The sequence below is a fragment of the Enhydra lutris genome, unplaced genomic scaffold (genome assembly GCF_002288905.1).
Source record: "Enhydra lutris kenyoni isolate GAN:26980312 unplaced genomic scaffold, ASM228890v2 scaffoldscaffold56, whole genome shotgun sequence".
Taxonomy (NCBI): Eukaryota; Metazoa; Chordata; class Mammalia; order Carnivora; family Mustelidae; genus Enhydra; species Enhydra lutris.
This window is the reverse complement of record NW_019154140.1, coordinates 3,037,008-3,057,563: the sequence shown is the minus strand read 5'-3', so window position 1 is coordinate 3,057,563 and position 20,556 is coordinate 3,037,008. Positions and strand designations below refer to the sequence as shown.

The 20,556-nt window shown below is 37.6% G+C and overlaps 1 protein-coding gene across 3 annotated transcripts in view; it reads right to left on the bottom strand.

Annotated features, from left to right (window-relative positions):
- Positions 1 to 20,556, bottom strand: part of LOC111157831 (transmembrane protein 117) — a 470,551-nt gene that overhangs the window by 399,961 nt on the left and 50,034 nt on the right. The window contains exon 2 of one of the 3 annotated variants that reach the window (XM_022519505.1): positions 1,559 to 1,604. The exons of the other annotated variants lie outside the window; for them this stretch is intronic. The gene's annotated coding sequence lies outside the window, so the exon portion shown is untranslated. The remainder of the gene's footprint in view (positions 1 to 1,558; positions 1,605 to 20,556) is intronic. 3 annotated transcript variants of the gene reach the window in all.

Sequence of the window (20,556 nt, the reverse complement as noted above, 5' to 3'; positions counted from 1 at the left end):
TCTGAGTACTGCCTCAGCCTCTCCACACACCCAACTTTGTCTCTTCAACCCACAGAAATGCCAGCCTCTGTCTGATGTCCTCCTTCCTGCATGGAAGTCGGGAAACTCTCTCCAGGAAGCAAGCTGGGGTAACTGTAGGCCTCACTTTTGTTTAAAAATAAAGAAAAGATCTTAAAATCAGGCAGTGAAGTCAGATTACTTCAAAGCAACATTCATACTGACAGACTACTTCCCCACAGTAACAAAGCATGCCATAAAACAGGGCTTAAAAGTACCATCAATCTAGAATTATGTTCCTAGTGCAAATATCCAATATAATGAAGGCAACTGTTTGAAGGCATCAAAGAGCAAACAAGGCAGCCAAGATTTAAAGGGTCAAGATCCCTGAAGGAAGAAAAATGCACTAAATGAGCTGCTTTTTCCCCTAGAAAGATTTGCTGATTTTCATTGTGGGACACAGGGACCACGTGGAAAACCGTGGCTTAGAGTTTGAGGTAGTCCGAGTGGGTCAGACACACAGAAATTCAAATTCAGGGTTTGCAATATAAACAAGACATGAAGAATCAAATATCAAATATCAAAATATCAGAAAAAGGGAAACACAAAAAATGAGCCCAAACATCTAACATAATTCCCCACAGAGCATTTGCTGACACCTAAACTATGTAGGTTAGAGTTCAAACCAAGCAAAGAACAGCTGATAAGAGAATAAAAATAAGTATATATTTTAGCAGTCTCATGATACTTAGGAAACAAAAAATGGAAATTAGGAAGTAGTAGTAGAATTCTGAGCAAAGTTTGGGGTATCAGTTATGACACATGAAGGACTATATCCTAGAAGTAAGCACAAACCAGAAACAGACCAACCCAAAGAAAGCCTGAAGCCCGGTTTCTATCTGCTTACCAGGAGAAAATTAAACTTTCCTTTAGTTTTCTAAAAGTGAAAACTAAAGAGAAAAAAGACCAAACAAGGTAGAAGAGAATATACAAAGACTGTGGGACAACTAGAAAAGATATAACATATGTGTAACAGGAAGACTAGAAGAAGAAAAAGAAAAAGGAACAGGAGAAATATTTGAAAAATAGTGACAGAGAATTTGGGGAAGGGAAGATCATCATGAACCTCTAAAGTTCTTCACATATTATTTCTGATATTTAAGTTAAAAAAAAAAAAGAAGACATAAAAGGAAACAAGACAGGAAAAGTTACTGAAAACCAAGAGGGGAAAAAAAATATATAAACAGACTCATTGATGACATACATACTGCAGTTCTTTTTTTTTTTTTTTTTTTTTATTTGACAGACAGAGATCACAAGTAGGCAGAGAGGCAGGCAGAGAGAGAGAGGAGGAAGCAGGCTCCCCGCTGAACAGAGAGCCCGGTGCGGGGCTCGATCCCAGGACCCTGGGATCATGACCTGAGCCGAAGGCAGAGGCTTTAACCCACTGAGCCACCCAGGTGCCCCCATACTGCAGTTCTAAGAAGTCAAAAATAACTATAGAAGTCAAAATAACTATAATTAATATGGTCCAGAAAATAGATGAGATTATGAATTTTACCAAAGAACCAAACATTATTTTTGAAAATCAACTGGAATATCTAGACCTGAAAAATAACAACAGAAATTAATAACCACAGATTTAATAGCAGTTACATATGTACATACTATGTGATTCCAGTTATGTAAATTTCTAGAAAATGCAAACTAAACAGAACAGTAATTGCCTAAATGTGTGAAGGGATGGGAGAAAGGGATTACCAAAGCTCATGCAGAAACTTTTATCTTGATTGTGGCAACAGATGGATACATATGTCAAAGTTTATAAAACTATATAGTTATATATATAAATATATATATTTATATATATAAAACTATATATAGTTAAATATATATAGTATGTCAATTATACCTCCCAAGAGTTACTTAAAATTAAGATAAAATAATACTATCTTTTAGGATTTAAAACATATATGGAATTAAACTTATGACAAAAATAGACCAAAAGATAGCAAAAGAGAGAGTTAAAAGCTGTAAAGTTCTTGTAAATTGTTGGCAAAATTAATTAAAGATAAACTACAGTAAGTCAGTTATGTGTGTTTTACTTTCCAGGATAATCACTAAAAGAATAAAAATATGGATAACTGACAAAGTAATAGAATGAGAAAAATAAAATATAAAAATATTAATAATTTATAATTTATCTTTATATAATATATAAATTATTATATAATTATTATTTATTTAAATTATATAAATTTAATATATTTATATAATTATTATATAGAAGATAACTTCATTATCTTTTCCACACCTATTATTTACATGACTGCTGAAAGTACCAGGGATACATGTGTTTAACATGCACCGTGTTATGGAATACTATGCAGCCATCAAAAGAAATGAAATCTTGCCATTTGCGACGACGTGGATGGAACTAGAGGGTATCATGCTTAGCGAAATAAGTCAATCAGAGAAAGACAACTATCATATGATCTCCCTGATATGAGGAAGTGGAGATGCAACATGGGGGGTTAAGGGGGTAGGAGAAGAATAAATGAAACAAGATGGGATTGGGAGGGAGACAAACCATAAGTGACTCTTAATCTCACAAAACAAACTGAGGGTTGCTGGGGGGGGGGGGGGGTTGGGAGAAGGGGGGTGGGGTTATGGACATTGGGGAGGGTATGTGCTATGGTGAGTGCTGTGAAGTGTGTAAACCTGGCGATTCACAGACCTGTACCCCTGGGGATAAAAATATATGTTTATTAAAAAAAAATTTTTTTTAATAAAAAAATAAAAAAATAAAACATGCACCGTGTTATGTGTATGTGGCAGGTGGCTGGTTTGCACCTAAAGCTGGGATTTAGACAGGTCTGATGAATTGAAAGGAAAAGTTTCCAATATTTTCAATAATTTATTTTCTTAAAATATTTTGGCTGTGTATAAAATAAAATAGGCAAAGCAGTATTGTATCCAAAGCACACAATGATACATATTACAGTGAAGCCCAGCCGGTGGATCCAGGCCTTAAGACCTACAAGGCATAGGAACATACCCTTTGGATATTTAGGAATAAAATACACAATTCAGAGGAGCAAAAAATATTTTTTCCCACTTTTAGGTGAAAATAAGTACAAAGCTGAAGTATGAATGATTTCATAGAATTCATTATTATTTTAGCAGCTTAAGCCTTTATAAAGTACGGTAGCCAATCTCCAAGATGGCCCCCACCGAGTCTCACCTCTTGCTAGTCATCCCACATGTAGTAAACTCCCACAATGAATTACAACTGGTCTACACGACCAATAAAATATAGGTGAAGTGACAAAGAGTGACTTTGAAGGCCTGGTTATGAAAGGCATTGCAGTTTCCACTTTGGTCTCTCTCTTGAATTGCTCATTCTTGGGGAAATCAGCTGTCATGACTTGGGGCAATTAAGTTGTCCTATGGAAAAATCTCCATGGTGAGGAATTGAGGGCTCCAGTGAACAGCTAGCACCGGTTTGCCATCCCGTTTGAGAGAGCCATCTTGGAAGAGAACCTTCTGGTCAAGTCTATTCATGACTGTAGTCTTACCTGATATATTGACATTAACCTCATGAGAGCTCGCAAGGCAGAACTGCTTCAGTTGCTTCCAAATTCCTCACCCAGAAAAACTATGTGAGATCACAAACACTTATGCTTGTTTTAAGCCTCTGAATTTTGGGATAGTTTGTTAAATAGCAATAAATAAGTCTAGGTCCTGTAATTATTCTGAAGGCCAATAGGAGCCACTTTAGAATTTGAGCCAAGGAAATAACAAAATCTAACATGATATATGATATTTAGAGGAAAGATCAGTAACAAAATAGAAATAAAAGTAAAATATTCATAGTATAAATACTTACTTTACCTTAATAAGATGTTTGACATTATGATGACAGAGCAAAAGAGCCTTTGTGAAAATTACCTTTCACAGCATGAAAGCCTTTGAAATAACTGAAAAATTTCAAAGGGCAAACTTTGTGTAGTAAATGTCACTAATGATATTTTCCTTTGATCTCTATTATAATTCACATATGCATCATATTTTCACCATACTTTATATCATTTTGGTCAGAGTTTTGACGCCTATATTACTGATAAAACAATGGATACAGGAGTTATTTTAGATGATTGGTGTCTACGCAAACTAAATGATTAATAGTACATCGCAATTTAGATGTTAGAGTTCTTTCATCTGTAAGCACACAGGCAATATTGCTTCTGTGTTTTAATCTACTAAAATGTATAACTCAGCTCAGATATAGAAAGTATAAACAAGCAAAACAAATTAGGAACCACACCACACTCTGGATGGCCAAGAAATTGCATTTACAGAAAAGAGATAAAAATACAAAACCCATTAGAATCCACAGTACCATTTTTGCTTGAATTGCTACTCTTAACCAAATCCACTATTTTATTTAGTTCTTATTTAAAAGACATTTATATGTCTATTATATAAAAGGACACTTATGTGTCTATTTAAAAGACACTTATATAGTGCCTGGGTGGCTCAGTCAGTTAAGCATCTGCCTTCAGCTCAGGTTGTGATCCTGGGGTCCTGGGATGAAGCCCTGAGTCGGGCTCCCTGCTCAGCAGGAGCCTGCTTCTACCTCTCCCTCTGTTCCTCCCCCTGCTTGTATGTGCCTGCTCTCTCTCTCTCTTAAATAAATAAATAAAATATTTTTTCAAAAAATAAATTAAATAAATGAAATACAATTATATAGTGTTATGGTGTCCTAGGCTGTATTATAAGTGTTTCCTTAAAGATTAACATAACATAACCTTCAATGGCATTTATTTATTTATTTATTTATTTATTTATTTGAAAGGAAGGGGGAGAGAGAGAGTGAGAGAGGTATGCAGCAGGGGCAGAAGGAGAGAGACGATCTTAAGCAGGCTTCTACCCAGCTCAGAGCCTGATGTAAGGCTCCATCTCACACCCCTGAGATCACGACCTGAGCAGAAATCAAGAGTTGGAGGCTTAACCACCGGAGCCATCCAGGTGTCCCTTGTTGCTATAATCTACTATCTAATATTTATATAGTATAAATTGTTTTCCCAAGCTAAACGTCACAACTATATTTCTCTATGACTTACTGTTGAATATTACTGATATTTACTTTTCTGTGTAGAAAGCGTGAAAAATCTGTCATTAGAATATTGGTATATTCCTCAGTACTTTTAATTCAAAGAACTGTCTATCCTCAGTTGTTATCCATTGTCCGTGTAACTACAATGCAAAATGAAATTGATGACTTTTAGAGTATAATAGCTTGTCATCATGACAGAAAAATTGTAAGTTTTTATTTAATCAAGTATGCAAACCAGGATCTTCAGAGAGATCAGCAGGAAAATCATTCCAGATATAATCTCATTTGGATTGTGCTCTTGTACAGTTTTAGAAACAGTTATCTGCCAGTGCCTGGGGGAAGTCATAACTTCCGATGTGTTGGTGGTGAATATTATTGTAACAGTCTGGATGCTACTATGGTTTATCATTAACAGATAAAACAGTGATACCTACTGCAGGGACTCATTGGGGATCTGTGTCATATTTATAAAATTGCCTATGTGTGACCAGCTACCACCCTAGCTTGCACAACAAATACATGGGAAAAAAATTTTTAGATAGCTGTTAAATACAAAGCATTAACTGAAATGTCAACTGTTCCTTGTATTAAATATGTTGAGATAAATCCATTATAACTGATCATACCATTTTTCTTTTTTTTTTTTTCAAAGATTTTATTTATTTATTTGACAGAGAGATCACAGGTAGGCAGAGAGGCAGGTAGAGAGAGAGGAGGAAGCAGGCTCCCCGCTGAGCAGAGAGCCCGATGCGGGGCTCGATCCCAGGACCCTGGGATCACGACCTGAGCCGAAGGCAGCGGCTTAACCCACTGAGCCACCCAGGCGCCCCTCATACCATTTTTCTAATCATCAGATAATCACAAAAGGATTAACACGATTGGGGGGAATGTTTATTCCCTAGTCCGGGTTGTTTCCTTTCAGAAAACAGGGAATGCTCCATCCGTTATGTTATCCATAACCTTTCTCCACTTGCAGGGGAGAAGAGACTTATGTGACTGATCATTTTGGAAGAAGAATATTGGTGTGTGTGGTTTAGCACTTTTTCTCTAGAGATCAAGTCTCCCCTGGAGGGCATCCTAAATTCTGCTCCTCTGGGGGAGGCATGTCAGAGCAGTATTGCTTGAGGCTGAGGAAGCCCATTTAATTGTGGCTTTTAGTACAAAGGTGTTCCTTTGCCTGTAGATACAAGCCACATTCTCCAGTATATATTCTTTCAGAATAGAGATAGTGTTTTGGTCTCCATAAACTTCACTTCTATCTCATTTCTTTATTTATGTAGAACTTATGCAGAGAAGAGAAGAGGTGCTTCTTATTGGTCCTCCCAAGACTTAAAAACACCAGTGATGAGAATAACCAGACATTCCACAAAAAGACAAAATACAACCATTCAGACACTTTCATGTGTCCCAACTTTTATACTCATGCAAACTACCTAGATTGTTGGAACTTACGATAAAAAGATGCAAGAAAATGAGGCAAAGGTAAGGTTAACAAATTAGTATGGCCTGACCAAGGAAACCTCAATGCAAAGGTGATTTCTAGATGAAGTAGAACACAATAATAAGAAAATGTCATGCTAACATAAATTCACCCCATGTATCTCTCTGTTGTAATGCCTCTGCCTTACAAAATCACACATTTCTGTCGTTAAGTATAGTTAAACCAAAAGCACAAATGAGGACTAGATTTGCCTGCGTGTTAACTTCACATCCAGGAGCACTACTCTCCATCACTATTAGGAAGGCTTCAGGGATGTCCTATTTTCTAATATGTCCTTTAGTTCCAACAAAGATTTAGAAATAACTGGAATTCATAATCAACCTTTATAGACAATTAAGTTACTGCTCCAATCTCTAACTTTATGTCCCTTCTTACCAAGAGCATCCATTGCATGAGACCAAAGAAAAGGAGAGACTAGGCAAGTGTGTTGAAAGAAACTGAAGTTTATGTGACATATTTGGCTTACTGGTTAGATCCAACAGAAAGACTCTACTGCACTTTTTTCTGTCCTGCTGACAAGAGGTGCTCTAGTGTTGGAAATCTGGAGAAACAAAGATTTAGAACTACCTACAGTAGAGTTGAGAAAGAAAGGTCATGGTGAGCATGAGAGTAGGCATCTGGGGGACCTGGTAACAGCAAAGAAGAGGCACTCTCTGAATTATGCTTTAGAAAGTAAACTTACACAGGAGTGCTTGGGTGGCTCAGTGGGTTCAGCGTCCAACCCTTGGTCATGAACTCATGGGCTGTGGGATCCAGTCCCGTGTGGGGCTCCACACTCAGTGAGGGAGTCTGCTTGAAGATTCTCTCCCTCTGCCCCTCCTCCCACTCATGCTCACTCTCTCTCTCTCTCTTTCTCTCTTGAATAAATAATTAAAGAAATCTTTAAAAAAAGAAAATAAACTTACACGAAGTTATCTACATCGTAAAGAATGAACCTTTAAATGCTGCTCAAATAGCCCAATGGTTTAAATGGTCTAGCTTTAAACTTGCATGATAGAAAACAAGGCGGGGAAGGGGTACAAAGACATTTAAAGGGTAAAATCTGTAAAATTTAGTAACTGATAGCCTGTTGAGTATAAGGGAGGGACAGGCTGAGAACAGCTTCAGTTTCTTGCTCAGGAAATCGGACAATAGTAATGGCAGCAACAGAAAAGAGGAAGAGGCAGAGACTGTTGGGGTGAGAGATGATTTGGAGGAAGGACTCTGAGATTGAATCTGGAGTTCCAGGGAAATATCAGAATGGAGAAGTCCTAGAAGACATGGAATTTTATGAGTGAAATCTTGAGAATTAGTAAAGTCAACAAAAGAAGCATGAAGCAAGAGAAGAAGGGAATGCAGAGGGCTAGAGACACACACTGCGATTTTTAAAGATTTTATTTATTTATTTGACAGACAGAGATCACAAGTAGGCAGAGAGGCAGGCAAAGAGAGAGAAAGGAGGAAGCAGGCTCCCTGCTGAGCAGAGAGCCCGATGTGGGGCTCAATCCCAGGACCCTGGGATCATGACCTGAGCCGAAGGCAGAGGCTTTAACCCACTGAGCCACCCAGGCGCCCCTACACTGCGATTTTTAAATGATAAAAGCAGCCATCTCATGCAGTTTGCTTAATAATTGTAGGAAACTGGAAGTTAAAGAACTAGTAAAATAAGGCCAAAAAAAAAAAAAAAGAAAGAGAGAGAGAGCAGAGAGATACAGTAAATAATGTTTATCATGGAAATCAAATAAGAAAATATCAAGCAAAGGGCAGTTTAACAGTATCAAATGGTATAAAAGCTAAACAGAATGAAGAAGAAACAAGGATGTGGAGTATGGGTGGTCAATTGTGACTGAGGAAGTGCTTTCAGAAACATGGTGAAAAAGTTAAAGTAGTTTTGAGTTTTAGGTACTGCAGACAGTGAGAGAACTCAGTTTAGAAGGTAGGATGATTCCCAGCGTTTGATGGCAGGCATTGAGCCAAAGGCAACAAGACCCACCGGTATCAGGCAAACTTCAAATTAGTTTTTAAAAAAGAAAGAAGGGTGCCTGGGTGGCTCAGCAGGGTAAGCCTCTGCCTTTGGCTCAGGTCATGATCTCAGGGTCCTGGAATTGAGCCCCGAATCGGACTCTCTGCTCAGTGAGGAGCCTGCTCCACCCCCCACACCCTCCGCCTGCCTCTCTGACTACTTGTAATTTTTGTCTTTCAAATAAACTTAAAAAAAAAAAAAAAAAAAAAAACCTTAAAAAAAAAAGAAAGGTGGAGGGTGGGGAGCACATGGATGGCTCAGTAGGTTGAATGTTGGACTTTTGATCTCATCTCAGATCATGGTCTCAGGGGGGTGGGATCGAGCTCCATGCTCAGCATGCAGTCTGTTTCAGATTCTCTCTCCCTCTGCCCCTCCCTCTGCTCATGCTCTATATAAACAAACAAACAAACAAACAAACAAAGATCGTTAAACAAAGGAAAAGGAAAGGAAAGGAAAAAATCCCAAGGAAAGGATCTTGGGCCCAGGAAGCATTTATCTTGAAAAATAAAATCAGAAGTAGCTTCTAATTAATTAACTAATGACTAAGTTATACAAAGCTGTCCAAAAGGATTAACAAGGTGAAATAACCTTTTGTTTAGGCAGAGATTCTCAGATGAGGCACTGAAAAACTTTGCTGTTAACCTCTGTTAAACAATTTGGTGACAAGTTAAAAAAGAAGTAAACAAATTCTGTTAACAATTTGGTGACAAGTTAAAAAAGGAGTAAAAAAAAAAAGTATTCAACATCTTTGCAAGAGATGTTCTACAAGTGGAACAAAAAAATATGATGGCTGATGACATAAAAATCACCATGAACTTTAATCGGACTAGACCAGACGGAGCAGGCATACAAAAAAAGGGTACTGTCACTAATTATTTTTTATTAAAAAAAGAAAGAAAGAAAGAAAGAAAGCAACATTCAGGCAGAATGATGTCCCTCTTAACAGCCATAATCACGGCACTGTGCTAAGAGTCCTACGGCAGCATGTAGACAATATTTTTGTCAAATAATGTGAGTGTGTCTGACAGTTATGTTCTATCACAGGCTCTGTCCTTGATGATAAGAGTATTCTGGAGGGGCAGGAATAGAAACTGAAGGATCCCCCCGTTCACCAGAGAAGAACACGGAGATATCAATCTCACGAACCCCCATGAATGACTCATTGCCACAGGCCAGGCAACTGGAATAGAGATCAGAACAGAAATCTAAATCAACCTCAACCAGGCAGGCAAGGTCTAAAATTACAACCTAAGTCTACACAACTAAATGATAGCACAAGGGCATCGCTGAGATTATTCCAGCTTCAACATTCTATAGGTTTATAAACCTTTATCTTTCTTTTTGCCTGATAAAAATCAAAAGAAACCCAACATTAGAAATAAATTTAACAACTGGTTTGAAAATTCAGGTGAGAATTACAAAACCCCCCTGGTTTTATATTAGCCCAGAAACATAAGAAGAACTTAAGCTAATGACTATGCCCATATGTTTATGCTATGCATCATGATCAGGGTGAGGGCTCAGGAGACAGGCAACTAAGGTTGTATCCTGGTTTAACCAGTGCCCACTGGGGTGACCTACAGGCACCTATGTAGCCTTTCCTTGCCTGGGTTTCTACCTGTCAAATGAGGGTAATAACATTACCATATCATAGGACTGTTGTTAGAATTATGTTGTGATTTATATAAGTCACTTACTCAAGTGACTGACATGTTATGTGCTCAAGGTGAATTACTATTATTTTATCACCATATCAATAATTCAGATTTGATCTCTGCATGCAACCCATCACATCCACAATTGGGCACATTAGTTCTTAACTAAAGGATTTCATAGAATTTGAACATGTTCTAAGAAGCTGAGACCTTGATGTGGTTCTGTCACAGGAGAGAAGGATGGACTGAGGGAGGAGCACCAGTGGGGGGCAGCCTCTAACACTGAGACTGTAACAGCGGAAAAGCTTAGATCTATGTCAGGCCAACAAGAAATCAGAAAGAGCCAGAGCTCTTCAGTAAATCTACCTGGCTTATGAGTTAGCTGCTTCAATACTAGGGAATAGATGAGTCCAGTAATGCAGTACAAAAGTTGCCAAAAGATAACTATTTTTTTTAGCCCCAGGAGCTAGAAAGATCTCGAGCACCATCTAGACCCAGCAGCTGCATATTCTGGCAGTAGCAATTCAATGACAGTCGACTGTATTTGTCTTTCTGACACTGTAGAAAGATTTACAGACTAAGATGTTCATATTAGAGTGAAGTAGACCGCAAGAGAAAGGCACCATCCTGTGAACATCCTAAATGTTCAACCAAATATCATGATACAATAAAGTGATAAAATCATGCAGCCATAAGATGTATTTATAAATGATAGTTGATGAACTGGAGGGTGGAGAATCATAGTAAATATTGAATAGAGAGTATAAGTTCATATTTTATAAATACATATTTATATGAAAACATCAAAATAGTAACAGCAGTGGACTCAAGATGGCAGACTTACAAGAGAATTTTTTCTTTTTTGAACCTTACCACATCTTTTTTTTTTTTTTTTAAGATTTTTTTTATTTATTTTACAGAGAGATCACAAGTAGGCAGAGAGGCAGGCAGAGAGTCAGGAGGAAGCAGGTTCCCCGCCAAGCAGAGAGCCCGATGCGGGGCTCAATCCCAGGACCCTGAGATCATGACCTGAGCTGAAGGCAGAGGCTTAACCCACTGAGCCACCCAGGCGCCCCCTTACCACATCTTCTAAACTCTACATAACGTTCTTGTCTTAGCTTAATAATTAAGCAGTATTTTTTTTTTTTTAAGAAAACCAAGAGGAAGGCATGAAGTCACTGAAAACATTTAGCAGTGAAGAGCAAAGGGTCAGAACAGGAAATCCCTCCCTCTCTCCCTTGTACTTTTCTCCCTCTAAGCTTCTCCTCTTCTGATGGCCATAGAGACAAGCATTATCAGGTTGCTCAAAATACAGCCGGGGAGAGGAAATGAGTTAGCAGTGGCTATGTATTTATCCTCCCCCTCTTTCTTACCCATCTTCACCCTCTTCCCACCATTATTTACCATAATGGCCATAGCCGTCTCCTCTGGATCAAACAGGAGAGCTTAGTTAGCATAGAGCTGAGGGAAAGAAAGGAGCAATGTCTGCAGTATCAACAGTGAAATGTGGTTATCTCCTCCCATCGCAAAGAAGTATCTTTCCTTTCCCTCACCTTCTCCTCCATATAAGGACACTATATATGCAGTAAACACTCCTGGATTTTCCCCTTCTCTCCTTCTTTCTCCAATGACAGGAACTGTGTCTGTTTTGTTCTCCACTGAATTCCTAGCACAGGGCTTGGCACACAGTAGGAGTTCTACAAATATTTGTGAAATGAAGGAATTAGTTCATCCAATCACCACATTAGACTTAGGGCACAGATAAGGAAGAAAAAAATGAGCTCATAATCCAGAGGGAAAATGAGGATTGGTCATTGGCCCTAAGATTCTTTGGAGACCTGCAGGTCTAAGAGGGGGAGGAAGTATGACGGAGAGAAGCAAAACCAAAGCAGAAGAGCAAGTTTACTAACACAATTTGTTCTCCATGGATAAATGTCCCTAAGCAGCAAGCCCTTCAAACCCATCCTTTCCCCAACCACCCTCAATGTCCCCTGGCCCCTGACACACTGGTTACACATCAGGCTGTGGATCAGGGCTTGCACTTAACTGACTGCATTTGGCCAGAGCCTTTTCCTGTGATCCTTTGTCTACACTAGAATACATCAAAGAAAATAAGGAAAGGAAAAAGCACTTCTGCTTTTTACATCTTGGATTATTTATATCTTAACATCCCAAAAACATATGGGAGAATTAAGTCTCCTGAAATGCATTAATATAAACGGAAAAGCCCATGATACTTTTTGTCCTACTTGACAAGATACATTTAATATTCAGTCACTAGTAATACTGCCGCTCTCAACTGTATTTCTCTAAGTAAATAATTATTTTTCTTTTGTCATGATGGAAGTGAAAGAAGTGCTTACTTAAAAGGAGATGCCAACATTTTCCTTTATTCTTTTATTAAAATGTATTGTGTGATTCTATGCCTTGCATAAATCCAATTTGTACTGATTTTCTAGAAAGAATATAGTGAGAGCTATAATGGCAACATGTCACCCAGTGGCAAGGATTGGAATGACTCAAACCCAGAGAACAACATATTGGGTTTAAACAGAATGACAGTTGCACAGGATCAGATTTACCTCTACTTGCTGCAGCTCCTTTCTCCTGTGTCCAGCTCCCCTGCAAATGTCATTAAGATAGCCCCAACCTTCTATCAAAATACTCTGTTTTCTCCCTTCCATTTGGGCACAGTTGGGTTCTTTATAACACAATGTGTCAGGATAGAGATACCTAACACAGATTTTTATCAACCTATGTGAATATGTGGACAGTAAAAAGTTTAAAATAAAACCATTAAACTATATGACTTTTTTACTACTACACATGGTTTCACTTGATCGATACTTATTAAGTACAAAGCACTTTCTTGTGGCCGAGGATAAACCAGATCTGGACCCTGAGCTCGAGGATTTAAAGGGTAGTGGGTATGCCTTTAAAGTCAGGCTTCCTAACCGGAGCCCAAGAACCACAGACAGTTCATGAACAAGCTTTCAGGGGCCTATAAATCTCTTACAGTGAACACGATGGGTTATATGTAGGTATGTGCATTTGGCAGGGTCAGATGTTTGATAGCTACCAAATTCTCAGCAGGACTGTTGGCCTCAGTGAGGTTAAGAACCACTGAGTTGGAGCTTTCAATTTTCAAAACATTCCTAGTTGTTCAAAACATGTTTTTGGGTTTTTCCTTTGGAATGTTTCAAAGCCTAGGACACTTTCTGTGAATAATGTCAATGATGACAAGTCTTTGGAGAAGAGCCTTCGATTTTAAAGTCATCTAAAAACACGGCAGAAAAGTATGATAGAAAAATACTCAAATTGTGAAGTTTATTTTGGTTAAAATAAACATATACATAAAATAATGAGACTAATTTTCTTGGAGGACTTAAAATAGATTACAGGCTGTTCATTAATTGAAATTCACAAGGAAAAACACAATACAAGCACTAGTACCTTAAGGATAATTATTAACCAAGGTGGGGAAAAAAATCACAGTTTATTTTCCTCATTCCTTAAACAGATATTTATTGAGTGCCTACCATATACCCAGTGCTAAGAGGAGACAAAAATCCCTGCCCTCATGGAGTTTCCATTCTACCGTCTCTTTTTAATCAATTCAATTCATCTAACATGTATTACTTAACTATGAATAAAAGTAATAGAAATAAAATAAAAAATAAAATAGAAGTAAAAAGTATGTCATAGAGAAAATAATGTACAGGTGGAAAACTATTAATAGCAAAATAGAGCATCGTGTTTAGCATGCTGGTAAAAATATTTTGTAAAAATGAACATACTTATCGTAACCAAAACATAAAAATAGAGTAAAAAATAATGATATTAGGTATTTGACAATTCCAAAAACTATACGTTGATTCACTGTTCTAAGGAAAAGCAAAACAAAAATTTGGGGAATTTGGGAGCACAAGGTTGTAAGAAAAGACGGAGGTCATGAAAAATAATGTAAACAGGCTCAGCACTAAGTTTACTTACTTCTCTATAAACTATAAGGGTTTGCCAGAGCCAAATCAGGAGTTCATGGAAAAAGAATTTCTCGCCCCAGGCCTCAATAATGTTCCTAAATTACATGAGTAAATCAGTCTTCATTCTCCTCTAATCTGAACTCTTCAGGTTATTTCTAATACATGTATGGTACAAATCAAAGAGCCCAGACATGGAGTTTTCTGACATTGTCCTTTACACACAACAAATAAGACAGACTTTAAAATTATAAGTGGTTTATAAAGCATGCACAAATTAAGAGTTAATGGAATGGAATGGAAAATATAGTGGAAGAAAGTCTTGATCCATGGGGTTTCCCTAGAAGAGAAAGGAAATTACCTTCTGCTCTCCTTTCCCCATCAAGACTACCCACCAGCCCTCCACCATGTGCCTCAACAACTCAAACGGCTGAATACTGCGGATAAAAGAATGAACAAGGAATCTTCAGGTATTCTAGCTTGAGCACTAAGAAAATCATCTAATGCCTTTCAACCAGAGCTGCCATCTCAAAGCTTTCTCGGCAAAACTTACAGACAAGAAATCTCAAGAACAAAAACACACACTAAAAAAGACCTTTTAATATGCAAATGTTGGAGCAAATTTTACGTTGGAATGAAGACACTGTAACAGTAAGGGACTAGTCTGCTCAGTATAATGATATAAAGAAGTTATTTTTGTTGGGTACAGAGAATATTAGTTGTAGAATTGTTTTTTCTTCCTCTTTCAGATAGGTAGAGGGCCGTTGAGATGGAAGCCAAGGCACTCATCTGGGGTGATACAAAAGATCGGTAGATACAAAAGAGCTGACAGAGACCTCAGGAGAAAGATTCACCTATGAAAGGGATGATGAGGACTCTAGAATTCGTGATATCGAAATAGACTTTAACATTTTTGCTAGAGGCCATCTAATGCCTTCATGCAGTCTTCAGGACTGAAGTTGGGCATAGTCGAACATATGCAGATCAAACTGAAATGCAAACACTTCCTCGGGGACTGGGTAGAGATTTTTCTTCAGGTTCTAGAGACTCAGCAACCCCAAATCAGATCTATGTCAACAAAATCTTATGATTCAAACCCAGTCAGCTCTGCTGTTTGGATTAGGAAGAATTAATACCTTACTAAGTCATGAATTTTTCCCTAATTTCAATGCTCATTCTACTCACATAAGAAAGGAACGGTTTCCAAATCTTTTAAGAAACTGCTCACATTGGACATGGTGGCAAGTACTAAGAAATTCCCGTTTGAAAGATGAAGATAAAATTTAGGTCACTAGGGGCACCTGGGTGGCTCAGTGGGTTAAAGCCTCTGCCTTCGGCTCAGGTCATGATCCCAGGGTCCTGGGACTGAGTCCCACATCTGGCTCTCTGCTCATCGGGGAGCCTGCTTCCCCCCCTCTCTCTCTCTCTCTGCCTGCCTCTCTGCCTACTTGTGATCTGTTTCTCTGTCAAATAAATAAATAAAATCTTTTTTAAAAAAAATTTAAGTAACTAATATCAGGAAGGATTTTACAAGTAAAAATTTGTTAAGAAATAAAATTTCTTGAAGAATCTGGTTTATCTTATGACTTTGAAAAGATTAAAAAAATTCTTTTTAGTCTCCGAAGATGCCAAGTTTCTAAGGCGAACTGATCTTAGCAAAAATAAAGGGCTTCTTTTCTTAAATCCGGCAAAATGACCACATTTTCTTTTAAATAGAACCCAATACTCTGAATGTACAATCATTAAATATGATAGTGACTAAAGTTAAGAATGGGACTTTGTTTCATTTTGTGGAAGAAAAAGTTAAGACATCGGAATGATGGCATTTGAGTCCATAAAGGAGTCATTGAGGCAGCATTAAGCACTCTTGGTGTAGGAAGATGAGAAAGGACAGGATTCCTGTTCCAGGAGGTCAGATAACTAGATAACCATGGCTAGGCAGATAAATGGCCCAGTCTGAGGTGACCTGCCAGATAAAGAGCGTTCCTTGCACGGAGTAAGCTCCAAGAAAAAGAGCCGCTGGCAGAAACCTTTTTAAGTACAGTTATATTGACATTTTTACATCTTTCTCTAATGTCCAGGGTCCCAAAAAGCCTACATCTCAGGCTGTAAATGTTCCCTTATCACAACCTCTTCATCTTGTCTTTATCGAAAGAAGAACTAGCCAACTTCAACGGATTATAGTTTTCAAATAAGATAATTTTAAATGAGATCGAATATAGATTATTAATGTAACACATGAAAATCATTATAATAAAATTTTCTGCTTCATTGATAGTCCCATTTCAGAAAAGTGGGATGACTCACTCCAATGTCTTTTTAGCTAATTTGTATTTTTCTCTATTCCATAGTCAATAATTCTCTCTTGTACTCAATTGACCTCATGTCCTCGAAACTCAATTTCTTGGAAAAGTTCTTATTAAAACACCAGCATAACAGTAATTAGTAATGCTTAGTGACCTTTTCCCATCCAGCACTAGAGAAACCAAATTTTCTTTTTTCATAATTTCATGGTATCCATTTTCCTTGACTTGCAGCCAAAAAAATACAATACTTAACCTGAAAAGGATCTGCCAAGTAGCACCAAGAGAGGTCTGATAAATATTTTATTCTTGTTCTAAATGTAACTGGAGTCCACAAAATCAAGCAAATTTCAGGAGACTTGAAAACTGGCAAGAATAACATTACTAATGTCACAGTTTTAAAATTCCATAATATCTCATGAGATTTCCAGAAAAGGTCATCCAGAAAATAAAGATTTTCGATCCTTTGTTCTGCAATTTAGTAGAAATAATTTATTTGTAGCATTTGTTTTTCTATTTAAAAGTACTTTTGTACATTTTGTCTTTTCTAAGCTACCACCGGGTTTTAATCATTTACCAAGTTTTTCACAATAATGTCAAAACTTTATTTCCCAAAGTGCAAGCTACTATTTTTATTTAATGTCACTTGAGTAATTAAGGTTTGTTCTCTAATTTATTGATTTAATGGAAGTGTTAGATAGCACTAAATCTAGGACTGGCTCCTCTGAGTCACTATATATCCCTCTAACTTCTGAAACATTGATAGTCACCTTTGGGTGACACTACTGTGATCTGTCTGATTTCAATTCCCTCATACCTCTACACCTTCTTTCTCCACAGTGGAAGCCACTTAATCTCTCCTGGATATCCAGTCTTATCACAGGCTCTGGACCAGTAGCATTTTCATGAGAGGGGAACTTTAGCTCAATATGGAGCACCCAGACAGCGAGTCAACCTTGTTATTAGTCCAACTCTGATAACTGACTCTTTGGCAAAGTCTTAATAACCAGGCTTCTGCCTTGTTCCTGAAACCAAGCTTCAGCTGATCCTCTAGATATGGTTAACTGGGTCCCTTGCTCACTTCCTTCTGTGCCTGGGTCTCTGTCCTGATAAAAACTATTACATTTGCGCTATGTATACCCCAGACTACCTTACTGAATGGATTTCCCTCCCAAAATCTGTAGTTGGTCTTGGTCCCACAGCCCATCCCATCCATCTTCAACCTCTTCTACTCAAGGGCATGTCTAGCTCCAGCTTCCAGATTGGATTCAATAAATTATAGGGTATCTATATGATGGGAAACCATGTAACAAATTATGTTATCTTATAATACTTAACAAAATGGGAAGAATACAGAAACAAAATTGTGTTCTGATTTGTCAAGAGTGGTGGAATGGCAGAATTTTCCTTTTCAAATCTTTCTCTCTACCACTATCTCTATCTCCATCTCTAGCTCTATGTTTTTTATTTGGTCCTATGCTTTCTAAATGTTCTAGACTAAGCATGTGTTGTTTTTAAAATAACCTTAAAAAAAGAATTAGGATGTAAAATAATTTTAAAGCATGAGGGTACCTTCAAGTATAATAACTGATTACTCTTTTAATGTCTTAATTAATAAAACGTGATGATTTCTCAAAAGAGATGTGCTTAATGCTACCATCTCTTTACTCTGCCTGGTGCCTGCTCCTCTCCCCAGAACACTGCCCCAGCAGGTTTCTAAGCTGATTTCCTTTTCTTAAGGAAAAAGCTAGCAAGTAAACAAACAAATACACCAAAAACCAAAAACACTGTATTTAATTACCCTATTCAAATGTAATATGCTGCAGTAATCTCCAGCTGTCTAGTCCCAACAGAAGATTTTTATTGCAATTAAAAGAATCAGACACTTTGAGAATAGACTAAGAAAACTGTAGGTATGCTCCAAATTACAAAATACAAACTCATCTTCAACTCGTACCCAATCAGTTCAACAAAAAAGAATTAGTATAGACGCTTACTAAATGCTTACCAATGTTGACCACCTTTATATTAATTTACCTATGAGGATAAAATGAATATATATGAATCCTTATGACAAACCTCTTCAGAGATAAAAGCAGTTTGTACAAGGTGACATACCTACGTGATGGCAAATACAGCTGTGACTGCCTCTGAAACTCATTTACTTTCTGAAACACTCCTTCTGTCTAAGGATTCTGCTAATTCAAGATAGGACAATTAAGGGACGCCTGGGTGGCTCAGTGGGTTAAAGCCTCTGCCGTCAGCTCAGGTCATGATCTTAGGGTCCTGGGATAGAGCCCTGAGTCGGGCTCTCTGCTCAACGGGGAGCCTACTTCCTCCCTCTCTCTCTCTGCCTGCCTCTCTGCCTACTTGTGATCTCTGTCAAATAAATAAATAAAATCTTTAAAAAAAAAAAAAAGGTAGCACAATTAAATGGAATATATGCAAAGTACCTTGCACTGTGCTGGGCACTGAACAAATGGTCAATAAATAGTAGTTCTTTTTATAGTTGCTGAGAGGTTTTTTTTAATACATCCTCACTTCAAAAACAATTAAATGTGGGGCAAACATATCTAAAATGAATTTCAAATATCTTCTGTTAATTGAATTAGCTTCTTAAGAAAATACAAAACAGTATTTCTCCACATAATTCCTACATGCTGAATTCACGATGTGGTAAATTACTGTTTATTCAGAATGATCAAGAAATAAGGCTGCTTAGCATTGCTACTTTAAAATGCATATGTGGACTACCAGCGTTTTACATGGCACACAATAAAATCCCCAAACATCTACTGAAAATAAGTTTATCTCTCTGACAGTCCAGAAGACAATTCAGAATCTTTCACAAATTATGATCATAAATTTCCACGATGGTCCAAGTTGAGAAACCATCAGCAAAGATATTCAGTAAACTGTGCTCCAGAAAACCCAACTTTTACTTCCTGTCTTACAAGGCTCATTGCTATTGGATGCCTTCAGTTTAAGCCAAGGGAAGTATTTTAGATTTCTTAATTAAACATATTCAGGACCAGACCTCAAGCAATATGATTCTAAACAAAACCATATAATCATCAGCTGCTCTACGTGGTTGAATTAGAGTGTGTATGAATTCTCAACAGTCTAAAACACTCTTGGGAGAGGGCAGGGGCTCATTCTCAAATCTTTTTGATCTTACAACAATGCTTGGTTATCTGCATATCACGTATATTCGACAAACACCCACTGGCTAATAATAGTAGCCCATGCCAAGCGGAAGCTGACTGCTCTCTTCTTTGGCTCGAGTAAGAATCCAGGTGTTCTGAAATCAGTCAGAAAGGTTATTTTCCAACTACTTTTAAGGCCACTTTCACCTTAAAGCCAATCCTACTTTCTGCAGATCTCGTCAAACTCACTGGTTCTATTGCAAATGCTACCAAATCAGTTCAGGAGTTGAATTTCAAGAAAAGTATCATGTGAGAGGAGCAGTCTCTTAGAGTACAACTAACCACTGTTCTGGACATTGTGAAGTAAGTCATCCGACACCAACATCACATGGAGCTCTTGCCCACAGAAAACTGTTTAAGGGGACACTACATTAGGCCAACAAGATCAACTCACTCCTCGGACTCTGGTGTCACTATTTTCCTCCCTCCTAGGTAGCTAAAGTGGATTATGGTTGAGATGAGAAGAGCTTCCCATCCCACAGCCAGATCTAGGCCAGTCTAGAAATGTGGGGTTCAAGTAGGGTCTATTATTATCCATTATTGCTCAGGTACAATCTATTATTAATCAATATATCCTGAAAGCCCAGCTTGATGTTAAAATACCCTTCTGGGTATTTTAAAAATTACAGCTATAGTACTAAGAGAAAAATAACACCATTAAAAGGAAATTAAAAAGTCATGAGGACTCAGATTCATTAGGTGAAGAGTGAGGAAGTACTTCAAATATTATCTAGTAGCTATATTAACTCATCTGGAGGGAAAGATAAAGATTCTATTTTGACTTGTTAAGCTT